The sequence below is a fragment of the Balaenoptera physalus genome, assembly GCF_965194825.1.
Source record: "Balaenoptera physalus genome assembly, chromosome: 2".
NCBI lineage: Eukaryota > Metazoa > Chordata > Mammalia > Artiodactyla > Balaenopteridae > Balaenoptera > Balaenoptera physalus.
The window spans coordinates 9,661,040-9,688,467 of NC_138883.1; the positions used below are offsets into that span (position 1 = coordinate 9,661,040).

The window sequence follows — 27,428 nt, forward strand, 5'->3', positions numbered from 1 at the left end:
CTAGCCTAACTAATCTCTAATCACTGCCCTGAATTGCTGTACCAAAGTGACTGCCACTTTCTATTTGAAACATCAGAAGGAAAGTTAGCGAGCTTACCAAGATTTCCATCAAAAGGAGTTTAGATAATCAAGAGATAAGCTTTGGTTTTCTAGAGCCTGCGTGACTTAGAATAGCTCTGTCCTGATGACCTGCCTAAACGCTGTTCTTTGAAATGATTCAAAGGGGTCACAGGTGGAACATGAACTTGCACCTAAGACTTTGGCTCCCGATTTGCTCACATCCCCAGAATGTAAATTAATCAGAAGTCTGACGTCTAAGTTTGATTCTTCTTCTTTGACCTGGCCTAGGTCCCCACCTGTAAGATACTCTCGGTGGCCCGGGACTTGGGGAGAGGGGCACTTGGCAAAGGCTTCTTGGCACTAACTCCATTTTATTCTGAGAGCACCTTGAGAAGGCCTGTCCCAAATGCTAGCCTCTGGTTAAGGCCTTGATCAGTGGGGAAGATAGTGAAGGGTCCCAGCAGCAGGGGCCTCGACACAGTGACAAGCCCCTCCCTCCCCTTATGTCCCTGTATCCGTGACACCAGGAAGTACCCGTTCAGGACCCCAAGATAGATTCCCTCACCCACTTCTGCCTGCCAGGAGGGGATGATGAAATTGATTCCCCCAAAACTTTTTCCTAGAGCTACTATATATTTCAATCCCTATTCATTAAAAAAAAAGTGATTATAGAATATTTCAAGCATTCACCAAAGTAGAAAGAATAAGACAGTGAACATTTTCCCCTCTGCAGCTTCAGCAGTGATCGAACTGCTCGTGTGTCACCTGTGACCCCAGGCCGCCCCTCCCACCTGCTCTGGTTGTTTTGAAGCAAATCGCAGACCTCAGATCATTTTTGTCCACAGGTATTTTAGTAGAGAACTCTGAAAGAGGCTCAGAAATCCTTGGAGGGTTTAGCTGGATCGGTGCCGCTCCTGCCCCACCAGCCAGCCCGGCCCCAGCGTGAGCTCCCCGGCCTCTGCTACACTACTTCCCTTCAGCTTCCGCCTGGCCTTCCACCTCCCCGAACAAGCGTCTTCTTGTTCCTGCCTTATTATTGCCTTTCCGTGGTATGTTTGTGTTCTAAACATCCCACAGGTGTCTGTGGTACTGAACTTGACACAGGGATATAGAGTGAATCTCACCGAAAAGATACGTACAACGTGCCTGACCTCTTTCAGAATCCGTGCTCACCTGTGTGTGCGTGTGCATGTGATCATATAAATCTGCCACCCCGTTCCCCTCAGGTCTCTACTCAAATGTCACCTCTTCAGTAAAGCTTCCTTTGCCAGGGTTTCTTGACCTCAGCCCTAGAGACATGGTGGGACGGATAATTCTGTGTCAGGAGGGGCTGTGCTGTGCATTGGAGGATGTTTCACAGCCTCCCTGGTCTCGGCCCGCCAGATGCCGGTAGCACCCTCCCCCCGGTGTGACAATCAAAAACGTGTCTAAGAATTGCCAAATGTCCCCTGCGGGCAAAATCGTGCCAGAATGAGTACTATCGACTTTAATTTTAATTGGGAGAAATAAGATAGCACCGCTTTTCATCCATCCCCCCCTTCACCCACAATCTCCATCCCCCTTCCCCTTTCATGTTTCATTTTTCTATTTGGCCCTTATGCCCAGCTAACAGACTAGACATTTTACGTATCTATCCTGTTGATCGTCAGCCTCTCCATATCAGACTTTCAAGTGTCACGCATCTGGGACTTTTATCTGCATCATTTGCAAGATACCCTCCTATGCTGTTTCCCCAGGGCCTAGACCACTGTCTGACCCATAGGAGGGGTCAGTAATTGTTTGTTGAATGAACAAGTGATCGTTTTATAACAATACTGCGAGACACACACAGGAGGAAGAAGGCAGTCAGGGGCTCCCCCACAAGGAGCTGCAGGTTTGGAGACATCCTTCCACGGCGGCGTTCTGGGACCAGCTCCCTGGAGCTCAGGACACGCCTCCCTCCCAACCAGTGGCCAGGGCCATGTGCCCAGGTGTCCAGGAGACTGACAGGAAATGACGTCTGGCCACCGCTGCCGGGCAGAGACGAAGGCAGCTTCCTAGGGGGTATGTTTGCTGACCACATTATGGCATGATGACAGCTAATCACGGGTCCATGACTGCCAAGCATGGGCAGGGGTGGCAATTAAAATACCGGCTGATTTCATGGTCCTGGATGCCTTGAGAAGTTAGAAAGGTGTGGTTAGTGCAGTGTGGGTCTGATGGGGAGAAAACAAAGAAAACAGGCGTTTCCAAGCAGAGCAATGGGGAAAAAAGACCAGAGGAGGGAGAGAGGGCTATGGGTGTGTAGATCTGAGAGCTGAGCATTTCCAAGAGGAAACAAGCTGGAGCAAAAAAACAGGGGGGCAGAGGGACTTCCCTGGTGGTCCCGTGGTTAAGACTCTACACTCCCAATGCAGGGGGTGCGGGTTCGATCCCTGGTTGGAGAACTAAGATCCCGCATGCCACATGGCATGGCCAAAAAATAAAATTAAATTAAAAAATTAAAAAAAACAAACAGGGGGCAGGGACTGCACTGCAAATGCGGGGAAGAAAAATTATAATAATTGGGAAATAGAAGGATTGCAATAAAGGATGGGGTGAAACTGATCAGTAAGCCAGAGCCCTAGTCATGAACCCAAGAAGAGAACAAGGTAAAACTCTTCCTTATCTTTCTCTGCCATAAACGTGCCTAGAGAAAAGGAAGTAAAACAACTCTCAAGCCACGTGGGTAAAGAATCTGTTCTCTATTTATCAACTGAAGTGGGTAAAGCGTTCAAAATTGGACAGCTGAGCTGAGTTCAGAGAGAGATTCTGAGTGCAGGCTTGGCTGGATGGAAGATGGTTCTGTAGAAGGCCTTTGCGAGGGGTTCTGAGGATGGCATGCGATCATTTTACTGTTGGGCCAGCTCTGGCAAACAGAAATTTGTAGCTGTTAGTATTGTTATTGACTAAGGTGTGTAGTCAGAGGGGAAACCAGGTAGGTGAGGGCAGAGGTGGTATTTATAGAACCACAGGTCAAATGCCCACTCACACTTACCCGCCCTGCCCCGGGCTAAGATAGTCAAGGTTATTAAATTCCCTAGACGTAGCAGTGAGTGTATGGGTGCACTAAGTGTATGATTGTTACCGATACGTGCCAAACACCACTGAGCCTTTCGGGGCCTTTCCTGAACACACTCGTTGTTTTGGGAGTATTATTTATTTAGGTGTGAGCCAACCTCAATTGGGGTGCCAGGCCCAATCAGATGGCAGAGCTGGCCATGTGCAGCTCCCAGTTATAAAAGTGAACTATACTCCCATAAGCACTGCCACCTCCTCCTCCTTGCTGATAAGCACCAGGCCCCGATGAGACACACGGATGAGGAACCCTCCTGAGCAGGGGTGAGGGATGACTTCTCCCAGATGTGTGACCTCTGATGGGATGGGGTGGGGGGGATTCACTGGTGCAAATCACCCCAGAAATGTCCTCAGAGCAGACGCCCACACCATCCTCCCTACACCTCTGGGCCTTCCGGACATCCTTGGTGGCTTTTCACCTGCTGTCCCTCTTTCTGGAAACTTCTCCCACCATTCTGCCAGCCTCTGCAGGGCCCAGTCCTTTAGATTCTGCCGATTGGAGGGTGGGATATTATATGTGCATTTGTTTATAAAGGGCTAAAATATTTCTGGAAGAAATCACACAAACCGCAACTAAATCATTTGCTTTGGGGGAGGGAAATTGGCTGGAGAGAGAGGGATGGGAGACTTCACTTTTATTATTTCATAATTCACTTTTATTATACTTTTTGAATTTTGAACCAGGCGAGGGTTTATTCGAACTTACATTGTGAGGGAGGCTTTTCACAACCTCGGCCCCAATATTTTCCCTTCGGAGCACTAATGAGCAGCTTATAATTATTTTATGGATTCGTTTGATTTGGCCTTTCTTCTCTCCTCTAGAATTTGAACTCCACGCAGCCAGGGCCCAGGTCAGCCTAGTTGTTTGGTATCTGGTACAGGCCTGGACACACAGCCTGACTTGATGGTTGGATAAATTAAGAAAGAATGAACTAACTCAGGACATGCGGCTGGTGTATTGTGGTAATGAACTTGAATCTATAGCCACCAAACTACCCACTTTAAACACTGCTCTGGATGTCATGGAGCTCACGGTTGTCCATTGAATTTACTGCTGAAATGCCCAAGGTGCCGGGCCCCCCAGTACAGGGCCTGGCACCTAGTAGGTGTGCAGGAGAGATCTGTTGAGTGTGTAAACGGATAACTTCATCTCCCCTCATTCTGAAGCGTTTTGGAGTCTCCCTCACCCATTCTGTTCCCAGGCCCCACTGAGGCTTGGGCGTTGTCTGTTACAGCAGTGAGCATGACTCTTATACCCCCTCATCCTCTCTTCCTACAGTGGCCTCCCCTGCCCTCGCCTCCCCAGCTAGCAGCCTCCCAGCAAACTTCTCCTCCATCTCAGCCCCCCCTCTTCTTCACAGCCTGCTCTAGCCCCCTGCTCATCCTTCCTCTCTTTATTTTTCTACTGGTGGACTGAGTACCTCACTCTACCCAAGGACAATCCCTGACTTAACATTTTGACATTTTTCTTTCCACACTTTTCTCCATTCACCTATTTATATTTAAAAGAAGACAGGAGTTTTAAAAAACTTTTATTGGAGTAGAGTTGATTTACAATGTTGTGTTAGTTTGTGCTGTACGGCAAAGTGAATCAGTTATACATATGCATATATCCACTCTTTTTTAGATTCTTTTCCCATATAGGTCATTACAGAGTATTGAGAAGAGTTCCCTGTGCTGTACCATAGGTCCTTATTAGTTATTTATTTTGTATATAGTAGTGTGTATATATCAATCCCAATCTCCCAATTTATCCCTCCCTCCCCCTCTTTCCCCCTTGGTAACCATAAGTTTGTTTTCTACATCTGTGACTCTATTTCTGTTTTGTAAATAAGTTCATTTGTACTGTTTTTTTTAGATTCCACATATAAGCGGTATCATATGATATTTGTCTTTCTCTGACTTATTTCACTCAGTATGACAATCTCTGGGTCCATGCATGGCATTATTTCATTCTTCTTATGGCGGAGTAATATTCCATTGTATGTATGTACCACATCTTCTTTATCCATTCCTCTGTCCATCACATTTATGTTGCTCCCATGTCCTGGCTATTGTAAATAGTGCTGCAATGAACATTGGGGTGCATGTATCTTTTCGAATTACGTTTTCTCTGTATGTACACCCAGGAGTGGGATTGCAGGATGATATGGTAGGTCTATTTTTAGTTTTTTAAGGAACCTCCATACTGTTCTCCATATTGGCTGTATCAATTTACCTTCCCACCAACAGTGTAGGAAGGTTCCCTTTTCTCTACACCCTCTCCAGCACTTATTGTACGTAGACTTTTTGATGCCTGGTGTGAGGTGATACCTCTTTATAGTTTTGATTTGCATTTCTCTAATAATTAGTGACGTTGAGCATCTTTTCATGTGCTTTTTGGCCATCTGTGTGTCTTCTTTGGAGAAATGTCTATTTAGATCTCCCACCCATTTTTTGATTGGGTTGTTTGTTTTTTTCATATTGAGCTGCATGAGCTGTTTGTATATTTTGGAGATTAATCTTTTGTCAGTCTCTTTGTTTGCAGATATTTTTCTTCCATTCTGTGACTTTTTGTTTTGTTTATGGTTTCCTTTGCTGTGTAAAAGTTTTTAAGTTTAATTAGGTCCCATTTGTTTATTTTTGTTTTTATTTTCATTACTCTAGGAGGTGGATCAAAAAAGATCTTTCTGCAATTTATGTCAGAGAGTGGTCTTCCTGTGTTTTCCTCTAAGAGTTTTATAGTATCCAGCCTTACATTTAGGTCTTTAATCCATTTTGAGTTTATTTTTGTATATGGTGTTAGGGAGTGTTCTAATTTCATTCTTTTACATGTAGCTGTATAGTTTTCCCAGCACCACTTATTGAAGAGACTGTCTTTTCTCCATTGTATGTTTTTGCCTCCTTTGTCATAGATTAGTTGACCATAGGTGTGTGGCTTTATCCCTGGGCTTTCTATCCTGTTCCATTGATCTATATTTCTGTTTTTGTGCCAGTACCATATTGTCTTGATTACTGTAGCTTTGTCATATAGTCTGAAGTCAGGGAGCCTGGTTCTTCCAGCTCCATTTTTCTTTCTCAAGATTGCTTTGGCTATTCAGGGTAAAAGAAGACAGTATTAATGCCCATCAACAAGAGAGCAGATAAACAAATTGTGCACTAGTCACACAGTGGAATAACATGATACACAGAAATAATAATAATAAAAAAAGATCAGACTATTGACACGCACAATAATATGGATGAATAATGAACATTAACAGAACAAAAGAAGACAGACACAAAAAAGACTCTGTACTCTGTGATTCCGTTATATGAAGTTTATCTATGGGAATGAGAGTCAAAATAGTGCATACCTTTGGATATGCACTGGGAAGGGGCACAAGAGAACTCTCTGGGGCGATGGAAATGTTTACATTCTTGATCTGGGTGGGGATTATACAGATATAGATATAGGTTAAAATTCATTGAGCTGTACACCTAACTTTTGTATGTTTTGTTGTACTGAAATACGCTTCAGTTGGAGGAAATAAAAAAGAGAGTCTTGTGCTCTATGTGCTGCCCTGTTCCCTGACACTTTCACCTCATTTGTTTAAGCATACTGACATTGTGTAGATCTGCACTGTAATTTTAGTGGCTACATAGTATTCCATTGCATGGATTCATTTGTATCTTCAGACCAATTTTGTTCCCTGGTAGAAAATCCTTCTGAAATGATGTAAGAGGAGAAGGAAAACCCAATGTCTTTGGCATCATCTTTGTGCTTCTCAGGGATATGGTTCTGCAGACAGACCAGGAGAGCGAGGCTGCTGTTCTGGGATCAAATTGTTCAGAATATTTTGGTTCATCAGGAATAACTTATAAAAATGAGCCAGGTTCATCAACATTGAAAACTTCTATTCTTCAAAGGAAAGTGAAAAAACAACCCACAGAATGGGAAAAAATATTTGCCAATCATATATCTGATAAGGGACTTGTATCCAGAATGTATAAAGAACTCTTATACCTCAGTAGTAAAAAGACAAACAACCCAATTTAAAAATGGGCAAAAGATTGGAATAGACATTTCTCCAAAGAGGATATACAAATGGCCGAAAAGCACATGAAAAGATGCTCAACATCATTAGGGAAATGAAATAGAAACCACAGTGAAATACCACTTCACACACACTAGATGGCTAAAACCAAAAGGACAGACAATAACAAGTGTTGGCAAGAATGTGGAGAAATTAGAACCTTCGTACACTGCTGGTGGGAATGTAAAATGGTGCAGCTGCTTTAGAAAACAGTTTGGCAGTCACTCAAAATTCCGAACAGTTACTATATAATCTAGCAATTCCACTCATAGGTGTATACCCAAGAGAAATGAAAACATACATCCACACAAAAACTTGTACATGGATGTTCATAGCAGCATCGCAGAATTATTCAAAAACTGAATGTCCAAATGTCCAGCAACATGAAATGTTGTGTATCTGTACTATGGAATATTATTCAGCAGTAAAAAAGGAGTGAAGCACTGATTCATGCTATAACATGGATGAACCTCGAAAACATTATACTAAATGAAAGAAGCAAGTCACAAAAAGCCACATATTATATGACTCCACTTACATGAAATGTCCCAAATTAAGGGAGGCAGAAAGTATATTAAAGTTTGCCTGGGGCAGGGAGGGGCATGGGGAATGGGGAATGACTGCTAATGGGTATAGTATTTCTTTTGAGGAAAGTGACCTGAAATTAGATTGTGGTGACATTTCCACAACTCTGCACATATACTAAAAACCATGGACCTGTACTTTAAATAAGTATATAGTATGTAAATTATACCTCGAAAAAATGAGTGAGGCATTTGACAAATAATAAGGGGGAATTAATTATTTTTCATTGAATTACCTGGAAAACACTGAATTAGGTGATGATGGTCAACAAAGACAGCATTAACTGGACCATGGTTTGGCCAAGATGTGGCACGTTGTAGGGGGAGGGTCCCCACCGACAGGCTGAATCCTGGGCTTGTCCCTCCTTGCAGGCTGTTTGACCCTGGCCAAGTCATCTTACTCCTTGGGTTTAGTTTTCTTCTTCATAAAATGGAAACCAGTGTTAGGGGAATGTCAGCTACTCTAACAGATAAGCCCATACGTCACAGTGGTTTCACGTAGCAGAAGTTAATTTCTTACTCATGCCAAGTCATACTGCCCTCCAGCCGGTAGATGGGATGGGAGAGAGAGGGCGGATGACCAGGCCGGAAGTGACACACATCCTGCCACCCCATCCATTGGCCAGAACTCTGTCACATGACCCCAGCTAGATACAGGGGCCAGGAGATGCAGTCACCTCCCAGGAATGTCTCCACACTTTGAAAGGGGAGCCTGAACCTTGGTGGACAGGCAGCTGGGCTGGGGGATGCAGGAGGGGAGCCTGGGAGTCAAGAGGCCACATCATTGTCCAGTGAGACCATGAGTACAAGCCCTGTGGCGAGTTGAAAGGCACCATATGAACACAAAGTGCTGTAACCTTTATCATGAGTCACGAGCTGGGATGAAGTCCTTTCAGTTCTGCCAGGGTCAGGCCATCTGACCACCTTTCAGGAGATCTGCCAATCAGAGGGGAAGCATATTTTTACAGGAACACCTATGAACTCCCAAATCAAAAGACCGTAGCATTGCTTGCTTCCTCCACTTCGTTCAGGTCTGAAGCCGAGGACTAGATGTGACCGTCCCACAAGGCTCTGCTGTCTCAGACGCTGATGGAGGCTTCTCCCCTGGCCTAGGCGTGAGCTGGGTTTCACCAGGAGATGGCTCACAGCTGCGAAGAGGATTGTGCTGTGGGGCTGTTGCTATAGAGGAAATGTGATTATATTCAAACTCAAGTTTATTCAACCAGAATATTCTTTTTCCTCAAGGCTGGAGAATGTCACAGGGAGGCCCTCCCTCCCTCCCTCTGCCTACTTCAGGCTACCGGAAGGCCAATGTTCAAGAGGGCCGTGTCTGAGCGTGAAAAGAATGCCTCGTTCCTTCTGATCCCAGCCAGCTGCTCGGAATATGATTCACTGGAAATGAAAATGAGAAATTGATATGGTTGGAGCAATGGCAAACGGTTGCAGCCAGGAGGTCTGATTCGCAGGTAGTGACTTTCTCCACTTTCCTACACTCACGCATGCCACAGGGCAGCCCTGTGTGTATTAGGGTTCTTCAGAGAAACAGAACCAACAGAATGTGTCTACATATAGAGAGAGATTTATTTTAAGGAATTGGCTCATGTGATCATGGAGGCTGGCAAGTCCAAAATCTCCGTCAGGCTGGAGACCCACAGAAGAGTCGCAGTTCAAGTCCAAAGGCCATCTGTGGCAGAATCCCTTCTAACTTGGGGGAGCTCAGTTTTTGTTCTGTTCCAGGCCTTCAGCTGATTGGATGAGGCCCACCCATGTTATGGAGGGCATTCTGCTTTCCTCAAAGTCTCCTGATTTAAATGTTGATCTCATTCAAAAAGAACCTTCACAGAAACATCCATAATGATGTGTGACAACATATCTGGGTGCATGGCCCAGTCAAGTTGACCCATAAAGTTAACCATCACACCAGGTTTATTACAAACATGCTCACAGAAGTGGTGGGCTGGCCTGCAAAGTGCATGGACGCCAGGAAGCTTGGGTGTGAATCTTCCCTCCTGAATTTTCTAGGGAGGTAACTGTAACCTCTCTGAGCCTCTGTGGTCTTAAAAATACTGGCCATTTATTGAGCCCCTTCTCTGACCAAGGATAGTGGATTCGTGATTCTCCCCAGGTTTAAAGACAGGGCATTTAGGGGACTGGCTCAGGGTTGGGTTATACAGCTGCTTGGTGAGGAGTGGAACCTGGAATCCAGGTCTGACTCCCACCCCTGGCAGGTGCTCAATCAGTAACAGGTTTTTTTTCAAAAGGCCCCTTCGGGGATGGTGGTGTTCATTCTGGACTTGGAGAGTCCAAGGCCATAATGATGTTGGTGACAACCTTCTTACTGGTGTTTGCTGTGCCGGCCATTTGTCTACGCTCTTCCCAGACACTCATTCAGTCCTCATGACAACCCCATGAGGTGGGAGTGGCGATGATCCCCAGCTTTACATCCTGCCACCCAGAGGACCAGCCACGTGGCCTGCGGCATGTTTCCTGACTCCCTAAGCCCAACTTCCTCACCCAGAAAATGGTGAGAAAATCTGGAAAATAACCCTTACCTTGAATTTAGTAAGATTGGATAAGATAGTATCTCTGAAGTACGTGTAGCAGACTGCCTGCCTGGCACACAGCAAGCGCTCAAGAAACAGTTTTCTTTTTCTTTTTCTTAATTTATTTATTTTAATTTATTTATTTTTGGCTGCGTTGGGTCTTCGTTGCTGCGCGCGGGCTTTCTCTAGTTGTGGCGAGCAGGGGCTACTCTTCGTTGTGGTGCACAGGCTTCTCATTGCAGTGGCTTCTCTTGTTGCGGAGCACGGGCTCTAGGCGCCCGGGCTTCAGTAGTTGTGGCTCACGGGCTCTAGAGCAGAGGCTCAGTAGTTGTGGCACACGGGCTTAGTTCTCTGCGGCATGTGGGATCTTCCCGGACCAGAGATTGAACCCGTGTCCCCTGCATTGTCAGGCGGATTCTTAACCACTGTGCCACCAGGGAAGCCCCAAGAAACAGTTTTCTATTTTTATGAGGCATTTAATAAATGCCAAGTGGATATCTCTTGGCTGATTCTCTGCTCGCTCTAGATCATTTTTCAGGTCGTAGCTTGCTGAGCTGTCCTCCGGTCACTGGAACGTATTTGTCTTTTGTGGAGGGAGATAGGGTTGCTCTTCTGGTAAGCAGAACAGCTGCGGCAAGGCTAAATATTCAGTAGCCCGGCTAAAAACTGGGTTAACCACAGGGCAGATACAGGGCCCTGAGAAAATGTGGACTTCAGGAGAGTCACCGGAGCCGGCTCTGAGACTGGCTTTAATGCTCTGGAACAGGTGATGACACTTGATTGCTGATGCCCCGTGCGAGGTGGGGAGACACGTGGAGAGTTCAGACTGATTTCCCGGGACGTTTGGGAATGCAGGCGGGGATGCTGGCTGAGTCACAGCACCTGTCATCCAGGCTTTTGATGCTGGCTCTCCTGGGCCCCGAGCCAAGCTGCTGCTCGGAGGAGGAATTCCTAGGAAACACATCTGGAGAAGGAGCTACTTGAAGGTTGTCAGGATTCATTCCTTATCAGAACGAAGTTGACGGGTGCTTTAGGAGGCCTGGGAGTGAGAGGACGGTGATGGCTTCCAGGTTCTTGCTGTGGATGGGAGACGGGCTGTGGGGATCCCCATGTTACCTGGGGGGATGGGGGAGCCAGCACACCTGCAGTCAGCCTAGGGTGGCCAGGGGCGGAAGAGCCACCTGCCCAACAGCAGTTATGTGCTTTGCTGGGCCCACTGCGGAGGCACAGGTCTCAAGACCCTGGTGACTCTCAAACTGCGGAGAGTGAAAGGGGAAGCTGTTAATTACATTCCATGTACATTGTTCACGGATTCCGTATTTGCACTTCGCCTACTTGCTAACTTTATTTGCAGCCCCCAAATCAATACTCGTGGTGCTTTCACGGTCATTTGCAGACACCCACAGAGTGGCAAAAAATTTGAGTATCTAACGCACATGTTCCAGCTGAGATGGAACAAAGCATCAGTCTGTCTTCTTGTTTCAGTTCTCATGCTGTCAACAAGTGTCCTTTCGAGGTCTAGTTAGTGCCACATTTTTAGCATTTTTGTGCTTTTCGCTGGTGATCTCATTGTTTAAAATGCCCCCCACACATCGTGCTAAAATTCAAGAAGGCTGTGATGTACCTTAAGGAGAAAATACACGCATTAGATAAGCTTTGTTCAGGCGTGAGTTATAGCAGTATTGGCGCTGAGTACATTTTTTTTTTAATACATTTATTTATTATTTGGTTTTGGCTGCATTGGGTATTCGTCGTTGTGCACGGGCTTTCTCTAGTTGCAGTGAGCGAGGGCTACTCTTTGTTGTGGTGCATGGGCTTCTCATTGCAGTGGCCTCTCTTTTTTGCCGAGCATGGGGTCTAGGCGCACGGGCTTCAGTAGTTGTGGCTCACGGTCTCAGCAGTTGTGGCTCGCTGGCTCTGGAGCCCAGGCTCAGTAGTTGTGGCGCACGGGCTTAGTTGCTCCGCAGCATGTGGGATCTTCTCAGACCAGGGCTTGAACCCAGTGTCCCCTGCATTGGCAGGCGGATTCCCAACCACTGCACCACCAGGGAAGTCCCCTGAGTCCAATGTTAATGAGTCAACAGTATATATTAAGCAAGGTGTCTTTATACAGAAACACACATAAAATAAGGTATGTATTGATTGGTTGACAAAAATGTGGCCAGAGGTTCTCAGGAACCCAAACCCGTGTTTCCTCAAGGAGCAAGAATTCAGTACTTGCTAATTCAGTGTTCGTGGTGACTTTCTAGAATGTAACTACTGTGAATAACGAGAATCAACTGTATTACCTTTGGTCAATAGGAATAAACTGGGTCATATAGGCACTTAAGACCTAACGCAGAGCCACGCCTTCCAGGAAGCCTCCTCTGGTTTCTCCAGCCTCCGGAGATCTTTCTCCTACCCCATCTCACCCCACAGTATGTATTATTTATCACTGATTTGACACGTGACATTGGCTGTAAGATATTAGTCATTTTCCCCACACATTTATCTTACAGAGTGACAATGGCACGAGCTTCTTGAAAGCCGGGAATGCGTCTGTTATAATTCTTTGGGCACTGCTCATAGTAGAGTGTGTTTGAGTCTTTCCGCAGATATTTGATTCATTAATTTGATTTGCATGTTGGATTCATCCTTTTAATGAGCAAATAAATGCAAGAGTGACGGAAGGAAGGAAGGAAGGAAGGAATGATGTGCTCACTGAATGCCAGGCACCCACGGGAGGCAGTAATGATGAGAAAGTCACAAGACAAAGAATCCCGGGTGCTGCAGTTGTGGGGAACAGAGAGAAGGTGCCTCCCCATCCTAAGATGGGCAGGGTGGACATCCAGAGGAATGTCATGAGTAGGTGGAGAAGGGCAGGAAGGGTGTTCCATGCAGCGTGAACAGCATGTGCAAAGGCCCAGAGGCACGGTGGGCAGGCGTGTTAGGGAGCTACAAGACGTGCAGCAGCAGGGGAGAGCGGGAGTGAGGAGAGGGGACGACAGGCAGGTGGGCCGGGCCCCCGCGGCCTCGCATCTGCACACTGAGGAGTCCTGAGTTAGGAAGGGCCTTTGGGGGGTTAAACACTCAGGGGTTTGCGGTTAGGCGTGATGCTCTGGTCCTTAATTGGCTCAGCAGCACGTGCACATGATTCAGAACAGGTATCCACCCTGTGCTGGCTGGTGGGGTCAGAGGACTAAGGTGTCCCAGGGGCTCAGGGAGCTCACGCCCAGGAAGGGGAGGCACAGGCAAGTCAACTCCTGTCCCAGCCCCACTGGCTGGGTGTAAAAACAGGATCCCCAAGCAGGTCAAGTTCGTGTTTTTCTGTCCTGCTCCCAGCAGCTCTGTGGGAACCGCGGCCCGGCCCTGCCCTCTCGCTTCTTCCCAGCTGGTTCTTGAAACCCCAGGAGGGGCTGGGCAGAGGTGGGGGTGGGGCATCCTCCTGTGTCCTGTGAAGGACCCTCTCTGGCACCCGCTGGGCTGGTCCATGCTGCCCTTCCTCCCTGCTCTGAGGTCAGGCCTGGGGTGGGGGCAGCTGGTGGACGGCCAGGGCCCAGCCAGCGTCCAGCCAGCATCCGAGCTCTCCGCTTTGTCCTGTGTCACAGCCACACATGGTCACCTCCCTCCGTTCTGCCCTCGGGGGGCGCTGTCCGGCTCCCACTCCTTTCCCAGCCCTGGTGGGCCAGCCGCTCATGCCTCCAGGTCCAGGAGCAATCCCTGAACAAACACACACACACACACACACACACACACACACACACACACCACAGACACCCACACACCACACAGACACACAGACACCACAGACACACACACCACACAGACACACACACCACAGACACACACACACCACACACACAGACACTCACAGACACACACACCACAGACACACACATACCACACACACACAGACACTCACAGACACACACACCACAGACACACACACACCACACAGACACACACACCACAGATACACACACACCACAGACACACACACACCACACAGACACACACACACCACACAGACACACACACACACACACCACAGACACACACACACCACACAGACACACACACACACACACCACAGACACACACACACCACAGACACACACACACCACACAGACACACAGACACCACAGACACACACACCACAGACACACACACACCACACAGACACACAGACACCACAGACACACACACCACAGACACACACACACCACACAGACACACACCACAGATACACACACACCACAGACACACACACCACATACAAGTACACACACTATACACAAACATCCACATACATCACATACCCTACACTACCTTTACACAGCCAACATACCACACACACTACTCACACACATGCACATGCACACCACATGTGCTACACACAGCAGACACACAAAAATACCCACACACGGCGTAGCCTCTCCAAACACACGACACGTGTACTATACATGCCATACACATACACAAATATGTACATACTACACAAACACGCGCACACCACACACGCACACCACCTCCCCCGCACCACACGCTACACACCCATCCTACACAGATACACACGCTGTACACAAACATCCATACACATCACACACCCCACACACCCCTGTGCACACAGCACACGTACCACACACACTACATACTCATGCACACCCCATACACGTACACCACACACCCCTTACACACATCACACGCCCATACACACACACACCCCTACACCACACACAAGTACACATGTACCAGACCCCCCCCACGCACACACATACACGAGGTGCTGTGCTGCGAGGCTGCAGGGCTGGCCCCCTCGTGCTCCCTGTCTCCTCACGGGTGTTGCCTCCCAGCACTGTGTCTTTCGTCTCTCGGAGCCTTTATCACAGGCCCCTTGGCCTGAGGCTCCCCGCCAGCGCTTGTTACCATCGGCCGCACCACACGGGGCGGGCACCTGCCCCCCCGCCGGACTTGAGCTCGCCCCGTCCCTCCACACTGGGCTCTTTGGGGGCGTCCAGTGAACCACGCACACTTCATTCCCTCTTCTCTGGGGATGAGCCCACACCTGGAAGCTTCTTCGTCCCACGTACGTAGAGAGCCGGCTGGCTTTTCCCACCAGCCCTTCAGCTTAGAGCAGTCTGTTCAGGAAAGATGGAAATGTGTCGCCTCCTGTCGGAACATTGTTGTCAAGGAAACAACGGGCTTCCTTGAAGGACTAACGAAGGACAGAGAAACTTCTGCAGCTCTTGGGGCAGTGTGACTGTTAGAACAGAAAAAGTAGCTACCGCTGCAGGCGTGCCCATGACGCGGTTGCCATGTGTGCCTGCTTTTTCCTTCTTATCACAACACGCCCTGCACCCTGGGGCCACAGGTGTTGCTTTAGTAATTGCACAGGTGGGAAGAATGAATGTCAAGGCGTCTATTAGTTTGTTAGTGCTGCGTAACAAAGTACCACAGGCTGGTGCTTTAAGAACAGAAATGTATTTTCCTACAGTTCTGGGGGCCAGAAGTCCAAGATCAAGGTGCCATCAGGGTTGGTTCCTTCTGAGATCCATGAAGGAAGGCTCTGTTCCAGGCCCCGCGTTGTAGACCGCCGTCTTCTCCCTGTGTCTTCACGTGGTCTTCCCCTGAGTGTGTGTAAGGACACCAGTCCTATTGGATTACGACCCCCCCAATGATGTCATTTTAACTTAATTATCTCTGTAAAGACCCCATCTCTAAATACAGTCAGCTCTGATATCCTGAGGGGTTAGGAATTCAACATACGAATTTCTGAGGGGACACAATTCAGCCCATCACAGAGAAGTTAAGCAAATTACCCTTGACTGCACAGCTGGCTGGTGGAGCTAAGAGAGAAACCAACATCTCCCAGCTGGCAAAGGCCATGCAGGGCCAGAGCAGAACCCAATAGCAGTCTTCTTGGAGAGGGCTGTCTCCCTGGCTCTGTGGGCATTGCTGGGGGTGAGGGGACTTGATGGGAAAGGATGGAACAGAACAGAACCTTTCCATCCCTGCTGATGCCTTTATGTCCTTAACTCCGGAGATGCCCTGCATTCCAACCAGAAGGACCCATAGGGTCAGGCATGGAGACTGTTCCTTCTGTTGCACATACCCAACAAATTCTAGTTCTGAAACTCCAGCAAGCGCCCAAGCCTTGTTTCTTCGTTGGTGAGATGCTGATAATAACACCTGCTTCTTAGGACTCCTGGTAGCAAGTGACAGAAACCTGACTGGAACTAATCTAAGCACAAAAGGGAAGGAATCTGCTTTTACATTTCAAGAAAGAGGAACCAAAGAAGCCACTGGCAGGGTCGGGGTGAGGCTGAGCCCCAGGAGTAAAGGAATCCGGGACTCAAATATCACCAACTGTTTTGCTCCTCTCTGCATTTTGACTAAGTCTCTCTTATGCTCTAGACCAGCTTTCTCCACCAAGTGGGAAATGTGGTCTCCATGAGCCCCCAAGTTCAAATATCACGGCTTCAGTCATGGGAGGGACATCTCTGATGGCCTCTGTAGTCCCAAGTCCAAAGCTCCCAGGGAAGTAGCTCATTGGCTCAGCTGGGCTCCCGTGGCCTTTAAGTCAATCTAACTGTGATCAGGGAGGGGCAGGGTCCTGAGACGTGGCAGGGTCAGAACACAGTAGCTCCACACCCCTTATAACCATGTGGCAGGGGCAGGGGCAGGGGAGCAAGTGGGCAGTCTCCCAAAGACAGAGTTTGAACACACCGTGGTTGAGAAAATTAAACGAGATGGTGGTGACACTCTTAGCTCACTGCCTGGCTCTCGTTACTCCCTTCCGCTCCACCCGCCCCTGAGGTAGTGCCAGTTAATTGGAGGAGATTAATTGGGATTAATGAGGTGCAGTTCAAATATTGTGAACGCTTAAGCACACAGTTACTCTATTAGCAAAACATTTTCAGTGGCTCCCGCTGGGTCTTTGTCAATGAATAGACACCTTATTTACAGTTGGCATCCTTCACATCCAAGAGAATGACTTGGAATCTACTACTTGTGGAAGATAAAGAGGGAAGAGAGAATAAAAACAGTAACAAATAGCTCCTCGTCTACACACAGCTGGCAGCAGGTCCTCGACAGTTGTTTCACTGGATGAACAAAGTATAAATCATCTATTTTACTCTGGCCTGTGCCTTGGTTTACTTCTCAAATCTAATTCGCACACACTGCAACCGGGATGAAAGATCACACGTTCCAATTCAAGGAATCCATAGGAATAATGGCCTCATTGCATATTTGGTCCAAAGGAACCCCTTGGGTGGCATTCAAGGCTCTCTCACCGAGTGTCCCCCCCACCCCCATTTTTGCCCCACTTCTCCCTGCCCAGGAGCTGGGGGCTGACAGGTCTCAGAACCTACCTTTTGTTATTGGTCACGCTCCAGCCTTCTCTGTCCCCCTGCAGGGAATGCCCCCCCCTTCCCTCTCTGCTGACCTTGGACCTTCAAGTTCCTGCTCCAACTCCACCCCACACGGGAAGTTCCTGATCGGAGGCTCCATCCACCACAAGAGCCCTTCTCCGAGCCTTGAGTTTCCCTGTGTCTGTGTACCCGGCAGGGTGCTGATCGGGCCCTTGTATTCAGCAGTTTTTCTCTCCTGCCAACACAGACACACATTATGCGTCCAGTGCATTGTTCAGTTTCATTTTTAAATGAATAAATGAAGGAACCAGGAGCCACCTGGTCATTTCAACGTCTTGAGTGAATATTTAAGAGATGGTTGGATATATGCCCAGAAGTGGGATTGCTGGATCAAATGGTAGTTCTGTTTTAAAAATTTTTTTGAGGAACCATTACACTGTTTCCCACAGTGGCTGTACAATTTTACCATCCCATCCACTGTGCCCAAGGGATTCAGTTTGTCCACATCCCTGCCAATGCCTGTTAATTTGCTTTTTTTTGGGGAGGGGGGTGTGCGATTTTGAGTTGCAATTCTCTAGTAATTAATGATGTTGAGCATTTTTCATATGCTTGTTAACCATTTGTGTATCATCTTTGGAGAAATGTCTCTTCAAGTCCTTTGCCTATTTTTAAAATTGGGTTATTTGTTTTTTTGATGTTGCTGTTGTTGAGTTATAAGAGTTCTATTTATATTCTGGATACTAACACTTTGTCAGATGTATGATTTGCAGATATTTTCTCCCAGTCTGTAGGTTGCCTTTCACTCTGTTGATTGTATCCTTTGATGTACAGCAATTTTAAGTTTGATTTAGTCCCATTTAGACAAATGGTATCTTGTTTTATCTCTATTTACTTCTACTGTGAGGTTGAATTATTTTAATGTTTACACTGGAGTCACATTTTACCCAAAAGTTGGGTTCTAAAAGTTAACTGCTAATGCAAAAAAGCAATATTCCTTTCTATTCTATACCATTAAATTTTTTTTTTCAATCAGTGAATTTTTATTTATTTATTTATTTTTAACATCTTTATTGGAGTATAATTGCTTTACAATGGTGTGTTAGTTTCTGCTGTATAACAAAGTGAATCAGCTATACATATACATATATCCCCATATCTCTTCCCTCTTGCATCTCCCTCCCTGCCACCCTCCCTGCCACCCTCCCTATCCCACCCCTCTAGGTGGTCACAAACCACCGAACTGATCTCCCTGTGCTATGTGGCTGCTTCCCACTAGCTATCTATTTTACGTTTGGTAGTGTATATATGTCCATGCCACTCTCTCACTTTGTCACAGTTTACCCTTCCCCCTTCCTGTATCCTCAAGTCCATTCTCTAGTAGGTCTGTGTCTTTATTCCCATCTTACCCCTAGTTTCTTCATGACCTTTTTTTTTTTTTTCTTAGATTCCATATATATGTGTTAGCATACGGTATTTGTTTTTCTCTTTCTGACTTACTTCACTCTGTATGACAGACTCTAGGTCCATATACACCCATGTTCATAGCAGCATTATTCACAATAGTCAAGAGGTAGAAGCGATCCAAATATTCACTGATGGATGAATGGATAAACAAAGTGTGGTATATATGCAATAGAATATTGTTCAGGCTTAAAAAGGACGGAAATCTTGGCACATGCTACAACATGGTTGACCCTTAAGGACATTATGCTGAGTGAAATAAGCCCGTCACAAAAGGACAAATACCGTACAATTCCACTTTTATGAGATATCTAAAGTAGCCAACTTCATAGTAACGGAAAGTAGAATGGTGGTTGCCAGGGGCTGAGGGGGAGAAGAAAATGAGCCGTTGTGTTCAGTTTCAGTTTAGCAAGATGAAAAAGGAGATCTGCTGCACAACAATGTGAATATACTTAACACTATTGAACTGCACACTTAAAAATGATTAAGATAGTTTTATGTTTTTTTACCACAATTAAAAATAAATATAAAATAATTATTTTAAACTAAAGCAATAAAAAACAAAAAAAAGAGATGGTTGGGAAGAGAGGTGTTGGGACCTCACTGGGTACTCAGCCAGCGCGCAGGGCAGATGCCCTCCCAGGGGCACAGCAGGTGGGGGTTACTCTAGGCGGCTGGCCTTTCCCAGGAAGCAAAGAGCTCATAAAGGAGTCATTTTCTAAGTGTTAAGCCCGGCAATTCTCTGTTGAATCACAAAGCGACTGAGTGGTGGCCGTTTCTTCAGGCAAGGTTCACCGTCTCTGACAACACCAGGAGAGAGTTCCTTCCCACTAAACACTCATGAGCTTGATCAGATTGTGCTCTTTTGTCAGTCGAATTGGGTTTAAAATGATGTAGGGAGCTCCATGAAGTCCTTCCTGATCTGGCAGCTCACAACCTGGAAAGGTAGGCGCTGTGCGTCCCATTTTACAGATGTGGAAGCTGAGGTGCCCATGAGATTGCATCTGAAACACGCTCCACTTAGTTGTTTCCAGTTTGGGTGGTTGGGGGTCCCAGTGGACATGAAACTCAGGAAGGTTGGTGTCGGGGAAGTTGTCTGGAATTCACCCTCATTTCTGACACTAACTGCAAAGTTCGAGGGGTTTCCCAAACCACCCTCAGGTTTGATAATTCATTAGAAAGACAACAGAGCTCACTGAAAGCGGTTCTACTCACGTTACCCCCCTGGCACTGATGTGTGACAGTACGCACAGACATCACCCACTAGGGAAGCTCGTGTGAGCTTCGGTCCCCAGGGTATTTACTGGGCCTTTGTTAAGTAGGCATGATTGATCAATCGATTGATTGATTGATTGGTGGCCCACGTGGTTGCACTCAGTCTCCAGGCCCACTGGTACTATGTGACCCACAGCCCCCATCCCAGGTCACACTGTTGGTCTCTCTGGCGTGGTCAGCCCCTGCCCTAAACAAGGACACTCCTGCTGGATGGCGTAGGTCACCTCCCAGAAGCCAAGGGTAAAGGCTAGTCCTCTCTTTGGCCAAAGTCAGACTCTGTGCTACTCAGACGTGCTGGCAGGAACCAGCTTTGGCTGGCCTGATGGATGTAAACGTGCACACCGTATCACAGGGCTGGGGCTGTCCCATCTGCCGTTACCGCCATGTGTCAAGTTCTAAGCATTCTGTAAACACCTGCTCTCACTGCATCCTCATGCCAACCCCACGGTGCTTTGGACTGTCCCCCCACTTTACAGATGGGGACAGTGAGGGGAGGCACTTTGCCCAGCAGTGCAGAGCTGGTACGTGGTGGCATCAGAATGCCTCGGGCCTTTACTGTTGCTGCGTTCATTTTTAAACTTTTTAAAAACATGAGTAAGTTGCCGCCCGACTTCAGATGGCCCGCTCAGCACCCCTCCGGTGCTCCTTTGGTAATTCCCAACCCCTTGCAGAAGGAAGGACCACCCTGAGTGCAGTGGTCTTGGGGCCAGGCTCAGCCAGAGCTGGGAGGAAGAGACACAAAGCCATAAAGCAGCCGGGAGGGAAGTTATTTTTCAATCAAGTTGGGCTTTGCCTGCTAATCCTTCCCCTCTGCAGGGGCCGAGGGCAGAAAACTCTTCTCTGCGTGAAGACTCCAAGGTCTGGCCCCGGCCCTTGGACCTGAGTTTAGAACCTGGCCTGCAGCTTTGAGAATAAGCAAAAGTAAAGGAATGTCTCAGAAAACCACCAGGCCCGGAAGAGTTCCAACTGCTCCTTATGAAAGAAGCGATTGAAGGGAGGGAGGAGGGGGCCCCCCACCAACAAAGACCCAACAATTGTCTCTGTGACACTGCTCGCTCTAGAATTTAGAGCACATTTGCTTAAGACATTTAGAATTCCTTTTTTTTCCTCCTGTCTGATCCTGAACACAAAATTCCCTCACCTCTCTGAGCCTCAGTTTCCTCATCTGTAAAATGGAGATATTAATACCCACCTCACAAGTGCCCAGCACAGAGCCCAGAACTCAATAAATATAGGGTCCTAGTTTTCACAGTTGAGGGTAAGAGAGGATCTTTGTGATTTTAATGCCAGGATGTCAAGTCCTTGTTCTGTAATAAATGAGTTCTATTTATAAAATTGAAGACATTCTGGATTGGACACATAGGGAACAAATGTGTTTAAAAGAGTACAAAGACCACTTGACTGGGAGATGAGTCTCTTTTACTACATCTCTGATTTTATAAGGTCGGTCAGTGAGAATACAGGATTCAGTTTTACAGCCAGAGTGATTGGACCCCATCCACAAAACTAACATCAGGGGGCAGAGGCACCAAGGTTTTCCAGAACACAAGATGGCGGGTGGTGGTTTTATCATCATCACCTGAGAACTAAGAAGATGGGCATTGTCTTTGGCCCTTCAGTGCTCTCCCACTCCCCCCCCCCCATGTGGGATCGCTGTGTGCAGACGTCAAATGCATATACGTATACATGGGAAATAAAAAGGGCCTCAGGAAACCTAGAGGTTAGAGAGGGTGATGTTTGGTTCCAGGTGGTCCCTGGAGCAGATTTCCTGTATTGTCGTTAAGAAGCAGCCCTCTCCTAATACCTTTTCAAGATCTCATAGTCTTTGCCACCTTTTCTGACACCTTCCCAAACTCCCTGCTGCTCCTCCAGCCCGCCCCGACACACGCAAACATCGGCTATCATCTCTGAGGATTTTGTCCCATGCCCCCCCCCCATGTTGTTCAGAGGCCCCAAACAATATACAGTATTCCTGAGCCTTTGCTTATGCCTTAATGTATTGCAGTCATTCGTTCTTTGCACCCTGCGGTTAGAGACAGGCTTCCTGGCTTCGCGAGATGACCTGCAATAGGGTTAATCTGCAGGGTTTTAGAACCTGGATGACATATCCCTAGCTCTTCACAAGTTGGAATTGTTTCTCATTTCTCACTCGGATTCAGCCGCCACCATTTACTGAAGTTGGATGATTTTTTGAACAGAACATACATGTTAGGGGGAAACATAAAGGAGAGAGAAGACATCATGGAAAACCTGGTGCCTATAATGTGGCCCCTGAGCCATGCTATCTTGAATCATTTTCCTCTGGCTTCGTGAGCGAATGAACGTGAAAGAGTTTTGCTACAGAAACGTAAGGACCCACAGGTGCTTATGCATAAATGTGCTTATTACTGAAGTATTAACAGCACCCCCAAACTTGGAACTAGCCTAACTATCCAACAGTAGGGATATGGTTGAGTAAGCGTTGAAGAGTTTACACTGGGTTTATCACGTCATACAAGAGGATGTGTATTGTGTCAGTTAAGATCGTGTTGAGCTGCAAGTAACAAAAACCCAACTTACAGTGACTTCATCAAATAGGATTTATTTATCTGAAGCCTGGAGATAAGCAGCTTGGGACCAGTTCTGGGGCCCAGTAGAGCCGTCGTGGAGCCAGCTGCTTCTATTCACTGCTCAGTCATTCCTAGCAGTGGCTGTTATGTTTTCTAGCTTCATAGTTTCGTGACTGGAAGCCAGAGGATTAAAGGCAAAGTAAACCTCAGCCTTTTCTGCTCCCTTTTACAGGGCACTCCTGGAAACCCCACCCCCTAACTTCCTCTTCCACTTCATTGGCCAAGCTTTGTCACATGACTCCCCTGGACTGCAAGGGAGGCTGGGAAGTGATTTTTTTTTAATTAATTAATTAATTTATTTATTTTTGGTTGTGTTGGGTCTTCGTTTCTGTGCGAGGGCTTTCTCTAGTTGTGGCAAGCGGGGGCCGCTCTTCATCGCAGTGCGCGGGCCTCTCACTATTGCAGCCTCTCTTGTTGCAGAGCACAGGCTCCAGACGCGCAGGCTCAGTAGTTGTGGCTCACGGGCTTAGTTGCTCCGCGGCATGTGGGATCCTCCCAGACCAGGGCTTGAACCCGTGTCCCCTGCATTGGCAGGTGGATTCTCAACCACTGCACCACCAGGGAAGCCCCAAGTGATCATTTTTAAACTAGGCAGATTGCTGGCTCAAAATCAGCATTCCGTTAGTTGAGAAGAAGGGAAGGATGAATGTTGGGGCGGCAACCAGCGGTTGCTACAGTCTGCTCCATTAGCTACCCACCATCCATACATACCTTTTTCCATCTCAGAACTCATATGAATGTTCCATATCAGAACATTCCCAAGGAAAAGTCAGAAAATTTCACTCTGAGCCAGGGCTCAAAATCCAGGATCATGAAGAGCTCTGCCAGTTGCCTATCAGGTTTGAAAGTGTCTGTCTGGTTCCTTGTACCTATAAACTAAAAGACAAGTTATTTGCCCCCTCTCCCAACACAGCCAAGACACAGTGATGGAGAAGGGGCAAGATTGATGACATAATAATAATAATAATGACAATAATAATAATAATAACTACTACTACTACCATTCAGGAAAGGTGAGAAAAGATATTGAGCAGGCAAACAACAGTGGCCACCCCACGGAATACCACATGGCATATATAATATGGTCGAAATTATGTTCAAACAAGCAAGCAAAAATAAAAAACGTGTAGAGGAAGAATGGAAGGAAATAAGCTTGCCTTGGAATAATTGAATCCATGTGACTTTTTTCTTTCCATTGTATTTTCTGATTTTTTTTGTGTTTTAGGTATCTATTAATTTTACAAACAGAAAATTCTTTTGTCAGATCTGGCGTTTGGAAACATTTCCCCCAGTGGTATTAAGGACAAAAGATGAAAAAAGATTGCACTATGCACAGGGTTGGGTACATAGCAAATCTTTTAAAGTAAAGCTTAAAATTTCTATCACATGTATGGACATCATTTAAAAAATTAAATATACAGACAAGCTTGTAATAAACGTTGTAGTCTCCTTCCCTAGCTGTCTGCACTTTCAGGCCCGCTTCTACCGGGAAGCGCTTTTATAGGTTTTAGACTCTTGAAGATAGGGTTCTTCCTGGGTAGAAGATGTGGTTTAGTGTGGGAGAACTGACAAAATATATGAAATCGCTAATAGCACAGCCTCGGAAAGTAGGCATCCCTCTGCAGAGGGACCCGCCAAGGTGGCACACAGCGTGGCAGGAGGTGGTAGTGACCTAAATTGGAAGGACTTAGAATAGTTCTGCTAATGAGCTCCGCCCTGGTTTACTGCGAAGTCTGGGAGTGGTGGTGGCGTCCGGTGTCCCGGTCAGGGTTGAGGTCGGGAGGCAGTGTGCCCAGCAGGCTGGGTTTGACACAGGCTCTGGGGTCAGGCCTGAGTATGAAACCCGGCTCTGTTACTGACCACATGGGTGGCCAAACCCGTCCCTGCCTCAGTTAGTGCGTCTGTAAAATGGGAATCAGGAATGTTCAAGTTAAGGACTGTTTGTTGTTGTTGTTTTCTTAAATTTTTATTTATTTTTGGCTGTGTTGGGTCTTCGTTTCTGTGCGAGGGCTTTCTCTAGTTGCGGCGAGCAGGGGCCACTCTTCATCGCGGTGCGCGGGCCTCTCACTGTCGCGGCCTCTCTTGTTGCGGAGCACAGGCTCCAGACGCGCAGGCTCAGTAGTTGTGGCTCACGGGCCCAGTTGCTCCGCGGCACGTGGGATCCTCCCAGACCAGGGCTCAAACCCGTGTCCCCTGCATTGGCAGGCGGATTCTCAACCACTGCGCCACCAGGGAAGCCCTGTTGTTGTTTTTTTAACATTTATTGATGTATTTAAATTCCCTATTTCTTCTTGCCCTGATTTTGGCATTTTATAATTTGCTAAGAATTTATTTTAGTTATGTGTTTGAACTTCCAGAATACAATTATTTTATCTTCATAACAATGTGTTTTAATCTGGATCCAAATAAGGGCCATACATTGCAATCCGAGGGGGTCCCTTGAGCCTATCTTAATCTATCGGTGTCCCTTCATCTCTCTCTTTGAATTTGCACTTTGCTTGTTGAAGAAATTAGTGGGGATGCTTTTAACTGCAACCAACAGAAACTCAGAAGAGCGTGATTAAGCTAAAAAGCTGCCTTTGCTTTAAGAGAAGTACAGGGGTCCCACTGAATCCAAAGGCCAGGGTGTGTGTAGCAGGGCCTTGAAAATAGGCCAGAACAGAACTCTCCTTTGTACGCTTTCTCCCTCTCCGTCTTTCCCACCCCATCTCTCATCTCCGTGTCTCTCTTTCTTCCTGATTGACCTGTTTGCTCTCCAGTCCGAGTGGCAGCAAATGGCCCCTGTGCCGCTTGCTCCATTCAAGGGACCAGTCAGATGGAGGCTGGAATCAGACCCAGTCTGATTCCCAAGAAGGAGCTCAGGCCCAACCCTGATCCAGTGGCCGTGTCGTTGACTTTCAGGGTCCCGCTGCCTTTACCACCTGAATCAATGCCCAGGGAGGAGCATCCCCACACCAGGGGGTGCCCTGCAGGGCGCTCCGGCGTGCACACCACCATGACAGTACCCGTCCCCTAGGGTCACGGATCAGAGAAAAGAGCTGAGCCATGTGTAGCACAGGGCACACGGTGAGCCCAAAAAATGTGGCAGCTTTAGCAACAAAAAGCAGACACCAAAAACTCTTAGGAATCATGAAGATTAGTTCACGCACAGTGGTGTCACGTGGCACGGCACCCCTTTTCTTCCCGAGGGGAAGGTGGGCCAGGTGGTGGTCCTTTTGCAGTCAGGCTTATTCTCTTGATACCTGAACCTGGGAGAAATCCAGATCCAACTCTCACTGATAGAGCCATGGTGATCTGTTCCACCAGAGACAGGTGGTCGTAAGCCCCCCAGGCCAGCGCACCACAGCGTTGGTCCCCATACTGATTCCTGGGTATCTTCATCCGGGCTTTCTTGGTTCAGTCCTATAGATTCCACCTGAGACTTGGCTCACTGGAACAGCCTGAGCGATACTGTGAGCAGGAACTGCAGGTACAGAAAGGGAGAAGACCTAGTTTGTGTTCCTAGAGCCACACTGGTGAGGTTAGATGGACAGATTGGAGGTCAGGGTCGCAGCTGGGAAGTGAGTGATCCAGGCTGTATCAGGATGAGCATGGTGGTTTTGGAGGCCAGATGCAATGAGTGCCGTGGTAGGTGGGTTTTCCATTGATTGATTGATTGATTGATTGATTCAACAAGCATCTCTACTTACACACCAGGCATGGGTGGGATGGAGGATGGTAAGACACTCTGTTTACTTATGGATTTACTCATTCACATGTCTGTTCATTCATTTATTATACTCTACTTTCTTGAACAAAAACATTTAAGGTAGTTTACCTGATCCATGAAATAAAGTTTAAAATTTTATAAACAAAAGAATCTGTATCAAATTCAGTTGGCCCTCTATATCTGTGGATTCTGCGTCTGTGGATTCAGATAACAAATATTCCAAAAAACATTTCCAGAAAGTTTCAAAAAGCAAAACTTGAATTTGCCACGGGGACAACTATTTACGTAGCACTTACATTGTATTAGGTGTCGTAAGTAATTTAGAGATGATTTAAAGTGTATGGGAGGATGTGTGTAGGTTATATGCAAATACTGCAGTGTTTTATAAAGGGGACTTGAGCATCCACGGATTTTGTTATCCGTGGGGGTCCTGGAATCAATCCCCTGCAGATAACAAGGTATGACTGTAATATTTTTGTAAAAATTGAGGTCCAGGGGAAAGTTAGTATCCAGACATGCGGGCCACCGTTCCGCTCATTTGTTAAACTTGGCCTTCAAGTTTAATGAAGAATTTCCTGAAGGCAAAGTGAAAAAGGAAATTGAACTGGTTATGAGATTCCTCCAAAGAGGAATATTTGCAGTGGCCCCTGTCCCTTTGTATAAGAACCTGTTCAAGAATCTGT

At 47.0% G+C, this 27,428-nt stretch overlaps 1 protein-coding gene across 3 annotated transcripts in view; it reads left to right on the forward strand.

The window, feature by feature from the left end:
- The window catches only part of CLMN (calmin), a 123,804-nt gene that overhangs the window by 40,118 nt on the left and 56,258 nt on the right, over window positions 1–27,428 (forward strand). The gene's annotated exons all lie outside the window — the stretch shown is intronic.